Here is a 15,870-nt window from a genome sequence, read left to right on the forward strand (position 1 = left end):
ACACCAGTGATTGTTATGTGATATTAACCTGTTGGTCTTCTGACATACTGGTTCCCATTACTGTCTCTCTGTTCACAGATTTTCTTTGGGATGCGATACTGTATTGAATCATTACAAATTCTCTTCCCAGGTGTATTGGTTTCCAAGGGCTACCATAACAAAGTACCACAAAGTGGGAGGCTTAAAACAAGAGAAATGTGTTCTCTCATACTTCCGGAAGCTAGAAGTCTAACATCTGTCTGCAGAGCTAGGCTTCCTTTGAAGGCTCCCTTGGTTGCTGGCGTTCCCTGGTTTGTAGCCCCCCACTCCACATTCTGCCTCCCTCATCATATGGTTGTCTTTGCTCTGTGTATCTGAGTGTCCTCTCTCTTCCTTCAAGGACGCCAGTTATATTGGATTTAGGGCCCACCTTTATCCAGTATGACCTCATCTTAAATAATAATACTTGCAAAGATTCTGTCTCTAAATAAGGTCACCTGAGGCTCAGGTGGACATGAATTTTGGAGGGATGAGGGTACCCTTTAACCCAGTACATGAGGGTTCAACTCTTAGGCTGCTGGTCTATGAGTTAGGTCTACCCTCCACTGTTCTTTGTGTGACCTTGTGCATGTCATGTCCTCTCTTAGAGTCTCATTTTCTGTAAAAGGGCTCTAGTTACAATACCTATATTTTAGGAGATTTTTCAGGTAAAATGAGATGATGCAGATAAACCGTATAAAACATAGGCTGTACATGATAAAAGCATTTAATGTGTCATTATTATTTCTTCCCTTCATACCTAACTAGAACCTAAAATATTGCTAAATTTCTTTTTACTGATATTCCAAATCACTAATTCTGATTTCCTTTGGTGCTTATTTATTTATTTATTTATTTATTTATTTTTTGGGGGGGTGCTTCCTTAATTTTTATTACTAGTCTGTAGCCAATGAGCAGTCATTTTGATTGATTCTTCTTTGGGCAGAATGATCACTCCTTGAGGAGGAATGGATTACAAGAGAAGTAAGAGCCTCAATATTAATTGATGATTACTCCAATAAGTGGTAAAGCTCTTAAGAAGCATGTAAGTCAATGCTAAAACAGACTGAATTAAGAAAATTCTTTTCAAATCAGATTTTTTTTTTTTGGTTGCACATTGGCTTAAATATTATGTGGTAGGGTTCTTCCAACTTGGCAAAACCATGTTAAATAATTTCCGTAGTGGGTTGAAATGGTAATAAAAGTCAAAATCATATGTTTGCATTTTCTATGCAATTATAATTTGAGCTGAACTTAGTTTGGCAGTGGAGTAGATTATAAGTGTAAAATTGCAACCTAGTTCCATTTTGTACTTAGCAAATGTAAATGTTGTAATATAAATTAAAACCCATGTATAAATAATCATGAGGGATAATTCAATTTAGTTAATTTTCATTTTCTTCTGAAATGTGAAATTGAATAAATGTTAAGAATCTCTTTGAGAAGGGACAAAATGGGCTAAATTTAATTATACTGTAATTGTTTTAAAAAAATATTTTTTAGCCCCAGGAGAGAATGGAGTTTATAAATATGGAATGCCTTGAGGTGATTGATTCCAAGAGAGGAGAGATGAGGTTTTACCTGATCTTTGCCATGCATTGCAGCCTTAAAAAGACATGGCTCAGGATTAGAAATTCATACGGTGTTTGTATGTGACAGAATTTGATTGAAGAGCCCATATGTTTTGTCCCACACTGCTTAAAACTAAAAGGAAGGTAATTGTAAAGCCACTTGTTCTTGAATATCATTGTGTCTTTAATGCCAGTCAGAGAAGTCTTAGTGAAAATGAGGACACAGTCTGGGGTATTTAGTTGAAATAAATTAAAATAGCAGAATGGATGTGGAGACCAACCCTTTATATGGGTTGGTGCTAATAGGTAGAAACGAAGCCCCCTTTGTTTTCTGTGGCCTAAAGAGATGTGAACAGAGCCATGGGAGCAATTGGTGACCTGTGAGGCTCCCTAAAATAAGATGTGGCCACTTAGAAAGGTGTTGCATTCATTGACCAGTGTGCTCTCTCCAAGCCTAGAGTTGGTCTTTCCAAGCAGAAGTTGTGAATTGACTCATTTCGAAAGAGAGGTTGGTCCTTAAACTTACTCTTTCATTCCTGAGTTAACAGAAATCCTAAGTTGATGACCAGTGGGTTATGACTGAACAAAGTTAAAGGGGTAAAGTGATTGAAGGTGTGGGATATTTGGCTAAAAATAAAGTTTTTATATACAAAAGAGTAGCTGAATATTAGGGAGAGGCTAAGAGTGTCTATGAGGAAAACGAGCAGTACTTAGTGGTCATCGTTAACAAAGCCTCAGATAGAAGAAAAATCACCTTTTTCTAATTTGACATAATGAGATGTGGGGGGAGAGAGAATATGAATGAGATTATATTCAAGTCACCCCCCCCCCATGCCTTCTCTTGTGTGAGCATTCTGGGGGTTAAGAAATGGAAAATCAAGTTGTTCTTACATATATAATTTCAGAATGAGAAGTCAGTAGTTCATCTCCTGAATGGAAAAAAAAAATCTCAAGTTCAATGGTATTAATTCACTCACTTTTCCAAAGGAAAAGCTAACCAAATTCTGTTGGGCAACGGTCATGGTAACTGATAGTCTTCTCAAATCAGTGTTTGCTGTGTCACCTGGTTTCATGTGCAGTGTACCCCAGTAGACACACTATTGTTGTCTGCCAGAATAGTAAGGGACTCAAATCTTACAGCCTTTCAGCTAGTTTTCATTTTGTTTTGGTTGTTTTATTTATTTTTTTTTGAAAATGAAGATTATTAGCCTTCTTTAATAAAAATAAGTCTCTTTGGGACGCAATTTAACTCTTAAAGAATTTTTATAAGCATCCTCCTTATCTTTCATTTGTTTGTTAGTGGGACAATTTGAAAAGGAGAAGAATATTTTAAATATTTTAAGCTAACATTAATTTTAAGCTGACATGTTTAGCCACTGAGCAATGGGATGAGACAACTCATTTGTTACTAAAAGAGATCAGTTGAAGAATGTTGTGGAGCTAGATATTTCTTTTCTTTTCTTTTTTTTTTAAAGACTTTATTTATTTGAGAGAGAGAGAGACAGAGACAGAGCACAAGCAGGGAGGAGGAGGCAGAGGGAGAGGGAGAAGCAGACTCCCCTCTGAGCAGGGAGCCCGATGTGGGGCTCACTCCCAGGACTCCGGGATCATGACCTCAGCCAAAGGCAGACACTTAACCAACTGAACCACCCAGGCGCCCTCCCATTTTTAAAATTTAAATTCAGTTAGCCATCTTGGTTGCTTCTAAGTTTTCACAATTATGGATAAACTGTATGCAGGTTTTTGTGTGGATGTAAGTTTTTCGCTCCTTTGCGTAAATACCAGTGAGTGTTGTTGTATGGTAAGACTGTTTAATTTTGTAAGAACCTGCCTGTCTTCCAAGGAGGTTGTACCATTTTCCTTTCCCACCAGAATGAGTGAGAGCTCCTGTTCTACCTCTTCACCATAGTCTGTTGTTTGTCTGCGTAGCTTTTTAATTAATTAATTAATTTTAATTTGGAAAGGAATATTATTGTAGAAATGTAGGGAAAAAAACAAAACCTCTAGCTCCAGGTGGCTTATCCTTAGTGTTAATGGTCTGATGTAGATATATTTCAGTATATATATATATATGTAAAAGAAATATCCCGGGTAAGTTTAAGAGATAGAAACAGGGGCACCTGGGTGGCTCAGTCAGTTAAGCGTCTGACTCTTGATTTTGGCTCAGGTCATGATCTCATGAGTTTGAGCCCCACGTTGGGTTCTGTGCTGGGCGTGAAGCCTGCTTAAGATTCTCTCTCTCCCGGACGCCTGGGTGGCTCAATGATTGGTTAAGCGTCTGTCTTCGGCTCAGGGCGATTCCAGGGTTCTGGGATCAAGCCCCGCATCAGGCTCCCTGCCCCGCTAGGAGCCTGCTTCTTCCTCTCCCACTCCCCCTGCTTGTGTTCCCTCTCTCACTGGCTGTCTCTCTCTCTGTCAAATAAATAAATGAAATCTTTGGGGGGGGGGGAAGATTCTCTCTCTCCCCCTCCCTCTCTCCTGCTTGTGCGCACATGCATGCTGTCTCTCTCGGAAAAAAAAAAAAAAGAAAGAAAGAAAAACAGTTTAAACACTTTTGACATTAGTAATTTGAAATGTAAGGAAACACCTGGCAGTCCACATAAATTAAAAAAGCCAAAGGTAAATTTTTAGGACTATTAATATATTCATCAGGTGTACAGTTTTCGAAAGATAGGAGGGGTCTACAGTAAATAGTATTGGGCCTGGCTTGCCCTCATCTCCATCGTGGGCTTCCCTAGAGGCAGTGACAGGGGGTGTGTGAAATACATAGATGTATATATATGACAGAAATGGTAACATTGGACACAATTTTGCATCTAGCTTTTTTTTTTTTCTACTGACAGTGTACTTTGATTCAATATAAATCAAAGCATGATTTACTAAGCTCTGAGCCTCTTGCTTCAAGGTTACTTAATTATTTTTAGAATTAAGGAAACACAAATGGACTGGGATGTCCATAGGGAGGAAAGCCAGGAAGCAGAAAATACCATTAGTTACCTGATAGTCATCATTTCACCAAGCTAAGAGAAGGCAGTTTTCAGGAAAGCATATGGAATATGGCTCTTGATGGAGCTACGTGCCACTTGAAGGACACACGTGGATAACCCACAGGGATGATTCACTACCAGTGCAGCTGTAAACTTCTCATTTAATTAGGTAGGAAGCACCTGCGTGTTATTACTTCATCATTTTTCCTCTTCCCAGTCCAGTTTCTTCAGGGATTTAAAAAAGAAAGAAAGAAAGGCGACCCAACAAGTTGGAATTTAAATTTTTTTGTAGGGGAGAGCATTCAGTGCCTAAAAAAGGGCAAGTATGAAGATGATCCGCTGGAAGGGGAGGTGAGAATAGTAACATTAATGGGTGTGAATCGTGGAGGGCAAAGGACTGTGTACATTGCAAGGTGTTTGGCAGGGAGCTGTGTGTTAGCACCCCGTGTGTTTGGATTTGCTCTTTGGCTGTTTAAAAATATTTAACAGAACTAATGCTAAATGTGTACAATCTGTTGTTCAAATTTGAATACCAGATTTTTTTTTCCCTCCCGGGTCTCCTCTGTGCTTTGAGCATTTCCATGAGATAGTACCAGGATCTTTACGTGGCTTCTGGAAAGTGGCTGAGATTGATCATACAATTAGAAGCATCTTCCAAAGCCTGATCAGCATCATTTACCTAACAGTTTGCCTGTGAAATGCACTCTCTCCTCATATAAATTGTTCTAAACACCAGTAACACAGTTACCAAAATATACATGGTAATAAAAATTAGCTACCATGTAATCGAGAGCTTACCATATGCTTAGAATGTCATAAATGGATTCCTATATAACCTTCACTACCCAAAGAGGCTGGTATTATCATCTTCGTTTTATAGATGAGGGAGACTGGGGCCCAGAGAGGTGGCATACCTTGTCCAAAGTCACTCAGCAGGTTACTTGACTGTAAGTCATTCAGCTCAGTTGTACAGTATTGAAAGCGTATTAACGTTCCTACATACACCTGCAAACATTCATCCACTATAAGTAAATTTACTGGAAGCATCTGGGTTGACATTATTCTCAACTTGGTGATTTGTAAATTTTTATGTGTTCATCAGGCATTTGTAGAAGACTAGGTTCAGATCCCTTTAAGGATGGCGGCTCTCCCAGAAATCTCAACCTGGCAGCCTGTGAGCTGAATTTGGACTGCACCTGTTTTGTTTTGTTTTGGGGGGGGGAGTCAGTGCTATGTTTTAATTGAACTGAGCACGAATGCCTTGAGGTTTGGCTTGTACTCTCAGATTGTCCCTTAGTCCCCATAACTCCCTAATTTCTTAGGCCCCGCCTGCTTCACTCATTAAAGTTTTCTGCATGGCGCGTGATGGCATTTGAATTTGTGCTTCCAGAAACCATTAAATCAGAAAGCATTCCAATTAGGATGTGTTCTTTTGGGGGTTCAGATTAATTAACATTGACATCGATTTTTGCCCTGAAATAAACATTGCTGGTGTTTACATTGCTCAGTATAAAACAGTGAGTTGACTTTATTACCAATTCATTTTTAACATTTTTCACAGAAGGGCCTTTGTTGGGTAGAATTCCCTACCTCATTTATGTTTGCTGAATACATGTCTGCTGACTTGTGGGTAGAGTCATGTGGTGTATCTTCTGAAGACTTATCTTTGGTTGAGTTTAGTAATAGACCCTGAGGTGATTTTTATCATAAGTTGAAATCTGGGGCGCCGGGCTGGCTCAGTCCCTGGTGTGTGCAACTCAGGTTGTGACCTCAGGGTCGTGAGATTGAGCCCCGTGTTGAGCTCTGGGCTCAGTGAGGACTCTGCTTGTCCTTCTCCCTCTACTCCTCCCCCCACTCTCTCTTTCAAATAAATAAATAAAATCTTAAAAAAACAAAACAAAACAAAACTTAGGTGAAATCTATTGAAGAAAAAAAATGAGGGGCGCCTGGGTGGCACAGCGGTTAAAGCGTCTGCCTTCGGCTCAGGGCGTGATCCCGGCGTTCTGGGATCGAGCCCCACATCAGGCTCCTCTGCTATGAGCCTGCTTCTTCCTCTCCCACTCCCCCTGCTTGTGTTCCCTCTCTCGCTGGCTGTCTCTATCTCTGTCAAATAAATAAATAAAATCTTAAAAAAAAAAGAAAAAAAAATGAGTTAGTTGTTCATCAGCGTTAGCAGAAAAGGAGACCCCAGTGATTTTTTCTTGTCCTCCTCCCCTCCATCCTTCCTTCCTTCCTAATTGACTCTCCAGCTTTAGACAAATGAACTTCTGGCCCCAGGTGAGTATGTTCTGGATTACCAAGAATATTCAAGAGATTAGGACTCCTTGACTGGAACCAGAGAACCTGGGGCCCTGGGTCAGTGGGGGAATTTCTGCACTCAGCTCTTTGTGTACATCGCTTTCTCAAAAATGCAGTTTGCTCCGAAGGAATTCCTGTGACATCTAGGTGCTTTTTCTTTCTTTTCTTTTTTTTTTAAGATTTATTAATTTATTAGAGAGAGAGCGGGGGGGGGGGAGAGGGGCAGATGGAGAGAATCTCAAGCAGACTCCCTGCTAACTGTGGAGCCCCACACAGGGCTCGACCCCACGACCCCTGAGATCATGCCCAGAGCCAAAACCAAGAGTCCGCTGCTCACCTGACCGAACCATCCGGGTGCCTCTGCATTTCCGTCATCAAGTGTCTTCTGCTGTATTTTCAGTGTATTTCCCATGGAACGCTTGCCTTTGGGTGCTCTTGTACAAGTAGGCTTGGGAAATGCTTTGTATTCCAACACTTACATAGGGATCTGAACTATACAACTTGTTCAAGGTTCCGAGCAATACGGTATTCAAGGAACATGCTTGTTTTACCTAACACAGCGTTTCCCGAGCTTAGTTGACCACAGAACCCCCTGTAGAGCCTGTCGTTTCTGTACACCATCTTTGTATCTCCCCAAACCTTTTAGCTGTCTACAGAACGTGCTCTGAGATTGCCGCTCCATAGAAACTGTATTAAAACATGGAGTTGTTTGTGGGGGATGGGGCATAATGCCGATCCCACTGAAATGGCTTTATTTTGTCAAAAATGAAACATCGATTAATGAAGAATTGAATTTCATGGGTTGGTGGTATTTAAAATGATCAGAGTAAATGAAAGTTGGTTTATTCTTCATGGTGTCTGGTGGGTTGCTTGCAAATACAGCGACCGTGTTTCTTTCTATTTTGGTGACTTGTAGCTGATGCTGCAGTTTATAGCTTGTTGGACAAACGTGTCTAACTATAGACTCACATGGGCCTGCTCTGCCTTTTCTGGGCATATTTGTTAATATCTCATCACGGTGGTAAATCGTTCCCACATAAACGCTTTCTTTTGATTCTCATAATGATCTCATGAGATAAGAACAAAAAAAAGCATTTCCCCATTTTATTAAGGAAACTTTCTAAGAGAGTCAGCCCCTTGTTCAGGGTTTCCTTGAGAGTTAATTTAGTGGATTCGGTTTTCTAGGTGCAGGCCTTCATTCCTCAAACTAACCTTACTTTGGGTACCGCCCGTGGATATCTGAAACTGTGGATAGTACCAAACCCTATGTGTTTTGCTCTACATACACACCCATGATAAAGTATAATTTATAAATTAGGCACAGGAAGAGATTAACACTAAGAACTAATAATAAGAGCAGTTATAACAATATACTATAATAGGAATGATATGAATGTGGTCTCTCTCTCATATCTTACTCTACTCACCCTTGTGATGATGTAAGATGGTAAAATGCCTGCATGCTGAGATGAGGTGGTGTTAATGACGGAGGCGTAGGCATTGTGACGTAGCATTAAGCTACTGTTGAACTCGTCAGGATTCATCAGAAGGAGGGTCATCTGCTCCAGACCTCGGTTGACCTCGGGCAACTGGAACCATGGAAAGTGAAACCGAAGATAAGGACTGCTGTGTTTTATGGGGATTAAATTCCATAATGAGTAGGAAGTCACTTAGCAGGGTGCTGTACACATAGTAAGCACTTAGTCATGGTAGATCACAAATTTTATCACCCTGCAGGTGGCAGGTTTGATGCTGGAAAATCACAAGTCAATGGGCTATAACATTATGATTTTATCTATATCTATATCTATATCTATATCTATATCTATATCTATATCTATATCTATATCTATTTAAAGATTTTATTTATTTATTTGACACAGAGAGAGAGAAAGAGACAGCCAGCGAGATAGGGAACACAAGCAGGGGGAGCGGGAGAGGAAGAAACAGGCTTCCCACTGAGCAGGGAGCCTGATGCGGGCTCGATCCCAGGTCCCTGGGATCAGGCCCTGAGCTGAAGGCAGACGCTTAACGACTGAGCCACCCGGGGGCCCCTATGATTTTATATTTTATTTGGAGAAGCGTGGTCAGTGGAAAATAAGAGTCTGTGATAGGAATTATAAAAGCTTTGAGGAGAGAGGTTCAGGGTGTTGGGGTGGTGATTTTGAGGGTTTGGTACCAAGGTACAAGAATGACCTTGTAAGCATGTGAGTTAGGATAGTTTGGTTGCAAGCAGCAGAATATCTACCCTGAATCCACCTTAAGTAGGAAGTAAATTTATTAAAAACAAAGCATAGGAACATGGGGTGGCTTACAGAATCTCAGGGACACCTGAAAAATGGGGTCAGAAGGGTAGATACTGGGCAGCTCCAGGGCTGCTGGCTGGAGGGTACTATGAACTACCTTTGAGTGCCTCTTGGAGGACGAATCAGCCATTTTCAATCTTTTTCTTCTCAGGATTCAAATTCTGTGAACACATGTCCAAATGGCCCAGTTTTGGGGTGCCTGCCTGGTTCTGTCAGTGGAATGTGCAGCTCTTGATCTCAGGGTTGTGAATTTGAGCTCTATGTTGGGCATAGCGATTACTTAAGCAAAACAAAACAAAACCAAAAAACCCACAAACAGATGGCTCAGTTTGGAGAAAATGCCCACACAGAGCACCTTGACTGATGGTACCAATAAATCCTAGCCAGTGAAGAAGGAGTGCTTTCCTTCAACAAAACTGGATGGCTCCTTCCGAGAGCAGGGGAGATAGATACAGGTGGCCATGTATGAGAAACCTGGAGGTAGAAATCCATCCGTAGTGTTGGGTGGATGATAAATAGATTTTACTAGATCAAGACCTTTGTGTCAGGAGGATGCTGGGAAGTAAAGTTGGGAGAATAGTTTAACATTATATCTTAAAGGTATTGGGAAGCCATTGTAGGATTTTGATGAGATTGAGGGTTACTTCTGGTTTTTATAGCAAGATAGTCTAAGTAAATAACTCTTTAAAAAGCAGTAGTGACTCTTAGATTAGTTTTTGTATTTCTCCCACCTACCTCACACCTCCATGTCCCCGATCGTATTAGTTTTTGGCATTGGGCTGCCAAGTAACCACTTTGATTAATATATGGAAAAAGACACAAGTGGTAACATACTTTATTGTTTTTTCACTGATTTATTTTCAAGGATGTTTGTTTTTCCTTGGGATACGCATTTGAGAAATTGTGTATTGTCAGTCTAGAGTATTTACTGTCATTTTCTATATATTTGCTTTGGAATAACTGGTATATTCTTTTCGTGGGGATTAAAAAGTCTCCCCAAATTTGCTGTTCCATTACATCCATCTCTTAACAAAACTACTCCATTAAGTCTTTAATTTAGTAGCAAAAACTACTTAACAATATTGCTTTATATTGAGTTATTCAGGGTAATTGTGTCCAAACACGGACATATGGTATGAACCAGCATCGTATAGATATAATCTGGGTTTGCTTATCTTGCTAGAGATCCCCAAATGCCTGAAATAAAGCTCACAGCAGCTACTTTGAGAAGAGGTGGGTTGTAGGAAATAATTCTGACACAGGCCTTTCATTGATGGTGTCAGCGCAGGAAGAGAGATTTTAATACATGTGAATACGATTTGAAGGGATTCTCAGGAGGGGAGACACTGCGAGAAGAAAGCATCCCGTAATAAGAATTCATATGCTTTCCTTGGAAATAGTCACACTTTAACTTGATTCCCCGTTGTACGTGGGGTTGGCATTATAAAAGGCTTAGAAAATGGGCTATTTTATCATAGCTGGAAGTCATCCTCTATATTTTTAAACCATAAACTTAACCACTTTTATTAAAAAAGTGTTCTGCACCAGCACAACATGCTGGGAATGAGCCGACTTCGGAGTTCCAGCCCCACTGGGCTGCAGAGGGAAGCGAGGGACCCGTGATGGTTTTTATGGTTTTTATGGTTCATGACCAAGAGAATCCTGCCATGATAAGGCCACTGGAATGTGGCCCGGACTGGTCTCTTGGAAAGACTGATCCAAGCTTTCTGGAGGGGAAGCTGGCTCGGGAGTCCTAATATATTTTCTACTGGACAGCTTAGTTATCAGTTTTTCCTTAGCTGATGTTTAGAAACTAACCGATTCCAAGAGGGAGCGGTATAGGAGATAATTTGTAGCCACAGTTAAAAAGTTGTTCGTTGCTGAAACATTATAAGGATCATCGTGGACGAGACTGGTGGAGGAAAGAGTGTTAAATAGCAGGAGGAAGAGGTTTGCATTCTGTTGTTTGGTGGACATTTTCCCTGTATTCCGCGTTTGAGCGTTTCTCACTGTGCGCTGTACGCGAGCTAGCAAAGTCAATATTTAGTCTCGTTATTTTGAATTTATTTACAAGGAACTTTCCCTCAGGGTGTGTTTGTTGATGATACGTGTGGCATCTGGCTTATTTTTTCCGTGTTACCTTTGATTCTTTTTCTCTTTTTGAGCTCTGCTCATGTGGGGTTTGCTTATCGAATGAGTAAGAATCTCAGATAGTGAAGAGTGCTAGCAAGAAAATAAAACTGGGGTAACATGTGACAGGCCTCCTGGAGGAGGTGAGGTTTGAGTTGAGACACAAATACAAGTCAAGCCAGGCACGTGGGTATCAGGGAGCGAGTGTTCGTGTAGAGGGAATGGCAAGCGTCAAGGCCTCGAAGCAGGAATAAGTGTGAAAATGTCCCGGAGGTTTGGGGAAGGTAAGTGGGGTGGAGAAGGAATAGCTTGAAACTGGCTCAAAAGACATCGAAGTGAAGTCACCCCAAAGGATTAATGGTGATTCTAAATGAGGATTCAGGGCTGGGCAGTGTGAAATACCAGGTACTCTGAAGTCTTCAACCGGAAAAATGTCAAGCCCTTTGATTGGCCATTTCCAAAGAGCAGAATAGTCTAGATTTAAAAACAATAGCTGCTTTTGTTTTTAACGGGTCCTCTTTTTTCAAATTTGCTTATATTTCAGTAGCCAAAGCTTAACTGGCTGAGCTGTTAGAGGAGAGAGAGGAAGCAGGAGTGAAAGCACCATGTAAGTGGTGACCTTCAAAGGACTTGGCACTAGAGACTTGAGTTTGAACCTTAGTTTTGTCACTGACAACCTGTAGGACTTTGGATCGGTGATGTCACCTCATTAGAGCTCAGTCTGTAAAAAGATGGTGATACCCAACCACTAGTGTTATCTGAAGGATCAATGGGAATAACATATACAAAGTGTTTATTGTGAATAATATTGCATATCGTGTCGTATTGGCAACCAAAGGGAGCTAACAAGTAATATTCTTAGCAACTTGAAAAATCTAATTAAGGGTTCTCTTTAGGCAGTGGAGCAGAACTAATTTTATTTTTGTAATCAAGCTATTTCTTTTAAAATATCCTTAACTTTCACCAAGAAGAGCTTCTTCCAGTGTTTTTTTTTTTTTTTTTTTTTTAATAAGAAGCAAGAGTATTTTCACTGAATTTGTGCGTCAGTGCTAGAGGCAATAGGGAAATCGCATTTTTTTTCACCATGTTTCAGGCACAGAAGTACATTATCAAGTTCTTTATAAAAACTTACTAGGAAGACTGTGGACTTTGGCTTAGATCATATTTTCTTTTCTTTTCTTTGGTATTTCCCTTGAGAGTTTAGTGGAAGCACTGACTTTGGTGGACACGAAAGCAGGAATGGGGGTACCTGGGTGGTTACGTCTGTTAAGCATCTGCCTTCGATTTGGGTCATGACCTTGGAATCCTGGGATCGAGGCCCACGTGGAGCTCCCTGCTCAGTGGCAAGTCTGCTTCTCCCTCTCCCTCTCTCTCAAATAAATAAATAAATAAATAAATAAAATCTTAAAAAAAAAAAAAAGAGGGCAGGAATGAATGGACTTTTTGCTGCAACTGGTCATTTTCATGCTGAAATCCCTCCGTGTCTCCCTGTCTAACCCTAAAGCCCCAAAGTCTCGCCCTACTGCTTCCTTCTACCTGAAGCATTCACCTGCTCTTCTGACCTACCTGGATCTCTTCCCTCCTTGAATTACTTGTACGCAAGGAGTCTCCCCTTCCTAGTTTAGGCCTATGGCAAGTAGTGCATTCTCTTTATTGTTAGATGCTATCATTTTCAATATGTGCTGTTGTGATAATAGTGTATTTTTGGGAAGAAGAACGACACGCTTTAACATTATTAGGTAATGCAAAACACATGTTCAGATACAGAAATGTTAAAGAAAAAAAAGCCAAGTGGACAAAAGCAAGGTTATAGTTTTAAAAGGGGGATATTTTAATTGTGCATAAAACATCCCAGAAGTTGCATTACTTCGCATTCTTTAAACACTGCGAGAAGTCTTTCCTTGGGCCCCGAAGCAGCACATAATCTATTAGATGGCAAGTCTGTCCAGATCTTTATGGCACGCTCCCTTGTTTGAATATGGTAACTGTTGACTGCTGTGTGGTATAATTCGAATAGTGTGCGGTCCTCCAACTAAGTTCTTAGACTACATCTTGTCCTTTTTCTGTACCCTCAGCACATTGATACCCTGAATGTCCAATGTAGGCCCATGCTGGGGTGCAAACTTTTTGTTACCCGTGCATTAAGGGTATAAATACAGAAATTGAGGGTAAGCATTTAGAAATTGAATAATTTCACAGAGCAGTTGTACATCTGTTGAGTTTAATAATAAAACAAATTTGAGGCTCGTATTTTGTATGCGTTTTCTTTTTATTTTTCTAGTAATTTATTTTTATTTGTATTTCGATACTTTTGGAAATAAGAAACAACTGGTGCTTCCCCACAAATGGTCTGAGGAACAGTGCTCTAAAGGGGTGCTTTTCAAAGGGGTGTCTTGGTCGCACAAGACACTGACCTGGAAGACTGTTTCAAGAAATGCCCATGCCGGAGATCATACTGCGCATGAGTAATTTTTTTCTCTTTTTGACGTATATTTTAAAGCCCCCATGCTTATAGCAGTGGGGGGTTAGGGTTGAGGTCCCCTGTGTGGAGTCCCTGACATTTTGCTGAGCTGTTTGTGAATGCTCGGTTTCCACAAAAGTTGGGGAAATGTCCATGATGAGGCCGTTCCGTCTCCTTTTACCGGCTCAAGCTTTGTGTCAAGATGCTGTCCAAACGGGAGGTAGTCACCACCTTTCTGCTTTTCACCCTTCGCATGTGCCCGGTGCTTTCTATACGTGGGGATCTGCCCCTGGCCCTGTCCTCACTGAGCTTCCGGTGTCGTAGGGGTGGGGTGACCGCCTGGAAAACAGGCTCTGGACTGACTGGGCAGGGATGTGTAGCAGGGCAGGTGGTCTAAGACCAGGAGAATGAGGGGGAGCTGGAGACGGGAATAACAGAGAAAGGACATTCTGGGCTGAGGGATGGTGGAAATGCAGTTCTAGATATGGGCGGGATTTGGAGGGTTGCATGGGGGTGGGTCCAGGGAGAGTGGTGGGAGGGAGATTGGGAGGGGGCGTCCAGGGCCAGACCGCAGGGCCCCGAAGGCCATGCTATAGGGTTTAGATTTTACTCCAAGGCAGTGGCCAGCTGTTGTGGGGTTTTAAACAGGCAGTGAGCTTCCTGTCACCCACGTGGACATTTTGGAGGCTGAATAACCCTTTGGAGATGTGGTAGGTGAGCAGAGCCTTGAGATTGGGTGGCTTTATCACCCCTTCTAATCCTGAGAATCTGACTTTGGGTCAAGCAGGCAAAGTAGAAAATGAGGTCGTGCCGGGCGCTCGGGCCCATGCCGGCCGTCTTTCATGCCAGCCGAGTATTTGTAGCACTAGCGCCGGGCCATGTGCGGGGCTGCTGCTCTGTCTTAGCTGGAAAGGTGAGAGCCGAATCAAAAAGTTGTACAATCCAGATGACTTCCCCGAAGGTGAAGTGTTCTGTGCTCCTTTCTAGTCCACGAGATTTACGTGATTTCAAGGAATTTTAAATGAGTTTCTCTGCTCGATTTTAGGCAAATTGAAAATTGGGCCATTTATAAAAAGCACATAGGAACTTTGATTAAAGCAAACCAACTGGCAAGGAATAAACACAAAAACCTTTCAGGAAATACCTTCTTTCCTCTCGCTTAAGGAAACTGATCTCTGGGGAAAGGGTGTATATTTGTGTGTGTGGACTCTCTTGGGTGGTGTGACACTTGATAATGACATTTCATGAGTACTTTCCGTGTGCTAGGGATTTAATGCTCACTCCACCCTATGAGGTGGGAACTATTATCCCTGTCTTATAGATGTGGAAACTGCGCCCTAGAGAGGAGAAATGACTTGCCCAAGGTCACACCCAACTAGGAAATGGCGTGGTGGGCATGCAAACCCAGGTCCCATACCTGAGCTCTTACTTGCTGCTTCTACATCACCTTAAGACTACAAGCTAAGGATCCCTCACTAAATGTGGATAAATGTCATTGCCTTTTTTTTTTTTTTTTTAACCCAATTGACCCTGTGGCCTTCTTCCAGCCATTTCCAGATGCCCACGGCCCCTTTTGTTCTCTTCCTTTGATCTTTAATTTCTGATTCTCTTAAAGCTCCTTAGGGCAATTTTAATTTTCTCTTATGTTTCCTGAGGTTAATAGCAATGTTGGAAGGTCAGTGCTGCTGGTCTGGTCTTAACTCTCTAGCTTGTGATGAAGGCTCTGTGCCTGCCCAGCGCTTATCCCTGGTGGGGAGCATGCGCAGTTTTCTGCACTCAGGTGCTCCTGCAACTCAGGCAGCCCCGCCCCGTTTGCAGAGTTGCTGGAAGAGCCCTGGCTGTCTCTCCCAAATTGGAATAAGGGGGAGGGAGCCGCAGGCTGGTACAGGTAAGAGAGCCCAAGTTGTATTTCTTCACAGCTAAAACTCAGCCCTTCTGCTTCAGACTCACTCCAGCAGGACCATGGGAGCTTCCTGCAGGAGTGAATGTCTCCCTTGGGGGGTTAACTGGTACATATTCAAGGGGACCAGAGCTATCACTGCTTTCTGAAGTCGGCCTCTGTGGGCTCTGTCTTCTTGTATTGCTTGGAATTTTGTTGT

At 41.7% G+C, this 15,870-nt stretch overlaps 1 protein-coding gene across 12 annotated transcripts in view; it reads left to right on the top strand.

Annotated features, from left to right (window-relative positions):
- The window catches only part of MAGI1 (membrane associated guanylate kinase, WW and PDZ domain containing 1), a 608,349-nt gene that overhangs the window by 100,691 nt on the left and 491,788 nt on the right, over positions 1-15,870 (top strand). The window lies entirely within an intron of this gene.

The sequence above is a fragment of the Ursus americanus genome, chromosome 14 (genome assembly GCF_024610735.1).
Source record: "Ursus americanus isolate L20-20 chromosome 14, mUrsAme1.1.p, whole genome shotgun sequence".
Taxonomy (NCBI): Eukaryota; Metazoa; Chordata; class Mammalia; order Carnivora; family Ursidae; genus Ursus; species Ursus americanus.